Source organism: Herpailurus yagouaroundi, unplaced genomic scaffold, assembly GCF_014898765.1.
Source record: "Herpailurus yagouaroundi ecotype Mexico unplaced genomic scaffold, PumYag 67383, whole genome shotgun sequence".
NCBI classification, from domain to species: Eukaryota; Metazoa; Chordata; class Mammalia; order Carnivora; family Felidae; genus Herpailurus; species Herpailurus yagouaroundi.
Genome location: NW_024420199.1, coordinates 594,762 through 598,566, shown reverse-complemented (window position 1 = coordinate 598,566; position 3,805 = coordinate 594,762). Strand labels below are relative to the sequence as shown.

At 42.2% G+C, this 3,805-nt stretch overlaps 1 non-coding gene across 1 annotated transcript; it reads left to right on the top strand.

The window, feature by feature from the left end:
* The first annotated feature begins 2,567 nt into the window (after positions 1-2,567).
* On the top strand, positions 2,568-2,670 carry LOC121024964 (U6 spliceosomal RNA). Its single transcript, XR_005787892.1, has one exon. It is a non-coding gene; the product is annotated as a U6 spliceosomal RNA (small nuclear RNA).
* The last annotated feature ends 1,135 nt before the right edge of the window (positions 2,671-3,805 follow it).

The window sequence follows — 3,805 nt, the reverse complement described above, 5'->3', positions numbered from 1 at the left end:
CTGACTTCGGCTTGGGTCATGATCTTGCGGTCCATGAGTGCGAGCCCCGCGTCGGGCTCTGTGCTGACAGCCTGGAGCCTGTTTTGGATTCTGTGTCTCCCTCTCTCTCTGACCCTCCCCCGTTCATGCTCTGTCTCTCTCTGTCTCAAAAATAAACGTTAAAAAATTTTTTAAGACAAATAAATAAATAAATATTAAAAATTTAAGGAAAAAACTGGGAATGGGCAAAGACTGGGAGAGTTTTGAGGTGCATGCTACATAAAGCCTAGATTGCCTTACAGAGATTTTTGGTAGGAATACGGATATTAAAGATGATTCTGGTAAGATCTCAGAAAGAAATGAGGAGCATGCTATTGGAAACTGGACAGAATTTGACTGATATAAAGTAAAAAAGAACTTGGATGAATTGTGTCCTAGTGTCGGGTGGAAGGTAAAAATTGTAAGTGCGGAACGTGCATATTTAGCTAAGGAGATTTCTAAGCAATGTTGAAGGTGGGGCCTGGTTTCTGCTTGCTGCTCATAGTAAAATATGAGAGGAGAAAGATACATTGAAGAAGGAATTGTTAGGCAAAAAGGAACCATAACTTGAAGATCTGGAAAAAAATCTCAGCCTATCCATATAACAAAATGTGAAAGCATGTTCAGGAGGCAACACCAAGGTTACGGCTGGACAGTCTTTTGAATAAGAGGTCACAGGTGTGACTCATGGATCCTAAACAGCCAACTCAGCAGAAGCCAGGAATAGAGATGGAGTTCTATCAGCAGAAACACTGCCAGCTTAGACTAAAGGGGAAAGAGACAGGACATAATGAAGGAAGGCTTTCACACTTCTGGGATTCCACAGGACCAGACAAAGACCTATGTGACTGCCAAAAGGTGTTATCCGTCAAGAAGAGGGAAGAATTACCTCAAGGCAATTCAGAGTCAGCAGGGCTGCTGCCACCACTATAGGCCCAGAGGAAAGAGGCCCTAGGGGGAAAAGGCTGAATCCTCAGTTTCAATGGGCCAGACTGCCAACGTCCAGGGCCTCAAGGATGAGCCTGCCACACACACCATTGGGCCAAAGAACAGAGCATCAACCCAAAGAGGATAATTCTTGAGCCTTAAAATCTAATGGAATTTGCCCTGCTAGGTTTCAGACTTGCTTGGAATCTAGGACATCTGTTTTCTTTCCAATTTCTCCCTTCTGGAATGGGAATGTCTACCCTATTGTCTGTCCCACAGATTGTATTTTGGAAGCAGGTAATTTGTATGGTTTCACAGGTTCACAGCTGAATAAGATTTTTGCCTTAGGATGAATTACACCTTGACTCTCATCCACATTTGATTTAGATGGTACTCAAATAAGATTAGGGATTTACGGTTGATGCTGGAATGGGTTAAAAATCTGGGGCTGTTGGGGGCACTTAGGTGGCTCAGTCGGTTAAGCATCCGACTCTTGGTTTTGACTCAGGGCATTATCTCACAGTTCATGAGTTTGAGCCCCATGTTCGGCTCTGTGCTCAGCATGTAGAGTCTGCTTAGGATTCTCTGTCTCCCTCTCTCTATGTCCCTCCTGGCTTGCTCTCTCTCTCTCTCTCCCTCAATAAACAAACAAACAAACATTAAAAAAATTAACATCTACACGTTTACATTACCCAGATTCCTACTCTTAAACCTCTAACCTATCCAACCATTTAACATATTCACTCAGATGTCTAATACGGATTTCAACCACACCATTCTAAAACTGAACTCTAACTTCTCCCCACCCAATCTGCTCTACCAGTCTTTCCTACCTCAGTTGACAGTAACTCCCTCATTCCAATTGCTCCCCCCAACAACCTGAAGCCATTTTTCACTCCTCTCTTTCTCTTACATTTTTCATTCGACCCTTCAGGAAATCCTATTGTTCTAGCTTCAACATACATCCATCTCCACTGCTACCTACCACTGCTCTATATCATCTCTCACTTTCCCTCCAATAATCCATACACAACAGCCAGAGTGAGTCTGTGAAAGCTAAATCCTATCATGACATGTCCTCGCCATCAAAACCTCCACTGGCTCAGAATAAAAGCCAAAGTCCCTGCAATGACCCCCCAAGTCACTACATAATGTTGCCCCTCTTCATCTTACCTCATGTCCTATTGTGCTTCTGGGCCTACATTCAGTTTCTCTAAAAAACCTGTCACATTCCCATCTTAGGGCCTTTGCCATGGCTTTTCTCTTTTGCTATAATGCTCCTCCCTCAGACCTCTGCATATCCAACACCCTCATTGCCTCTAAGTTTTAAATGCAAGGTTTCTCATCCTCAGCACTACTAATATTTTGGGCCAAATAATTCTTTGTTGTAGGGAGCTGTCCCATGCATTGTAGGATGCTTAAGAGCATCCCTGGCCTCCACCCAGTAGATGTCAGCAGCACTGCTGAATCATCCCCTAGTGATTACAACCAAAAAGGTCTCTAGACATTGCCAAATGTCCTCCACAAGGCAAACCCCCACACCCACAGTTGAGAGTCACTGATTTATTCAAATACCTTCTTCTTCATGAAGCCTAGGTTAACCCTATTTAAAATTACAGCCAGTACTCCCTTCAGCAGCACATATACCAAAATTGGAACGATACAGAGATTTAGCATGGCCCCTGTGCAAGGATGCTACAAATTCATGAAGCACTCCATATTTTTATAATTTCAAAGGATAAACACAAAATTTGCTACTTGTAGAATCATGATTTAACTCCTTACCTCTAAATAAACTTAGTTAATATTTTTAAGTTCTAGAACAACAAAAAAAAAGTACAACTTATGCTTCCCCCAACCCAAGAATTTCTTATCCTCCTGATCCTGCTGTACTTTTCCATGGCACTTATCTTACTCTGGCTGAGCTGCTAGAACAAAAATACCACAGACTGAGTGGCTTATAAACAAGAGAAGTTTATGTCTCACAGATCTGGCGGTTGGGAAGTCCAAGATCAAGACGCTGGCAAATTCAGTGTCTTATGAGAACCTGTTTCCTCACTGGTAGCCATCTTTTCACTGTAACCTCACATAGCAGAAGGGACAAGCTAGCTCTCTGGGGTCTCTTTCACAAGGGCACTAATCCTAATCATGAGGGCCTAATCACCTCCTGAAGACCTCACCTCCTAATACTATCACCTTGGGTGTTGGGATTTCAACATATAAAATTTGGGGTGACACAAACATTCAGATTATAGCCACACTTGTCACCTTATAACATAACGTACAATATACTTTATTATGCTTTTTTAAAACTATCTCTCTAAAATGTAAGTTCTACAGGGAAGGGATAGATTTTCTTCCTTATTGTATCCTAAGCACCAAGAATAGTGTCTGGCACTTGAAAGTACTCAATAGTATTTGATGAATTAATAAATGAAAGGAACAACAAGGATAATGATAGAGAAGACAAGACCAAAACAGAAAAGACAAGAAGATGGAAAACATGCTGAAGTGACAACTGAAGCAAGATGAAAGAAGCTACATCTGGATTGCCTATAAAGGGGGACCTGATAAGATACAAGGCTGATCTGCTCCACACAACCCAGGCAAGACTCAAACCTGAAGATACAAGTAAGGCACAAGGCTAAAAAGAGGGTCTGATTGAAAGCCTAGACACAAAACTGGTAAACATCTTCATCCTACCAAGAACATCCATTTTTCTGTAGCAAGGGACTGGAAATCTTTTTCCCCCGAGAAAATGAACCCACAAAAGCTCTTAGTTTGGAGATACCAGGCACTGTTGTAGTGGTAGAGGGGTGGAACCAGGAACATTCCATGCAGATCTGCATTCTACATGGTG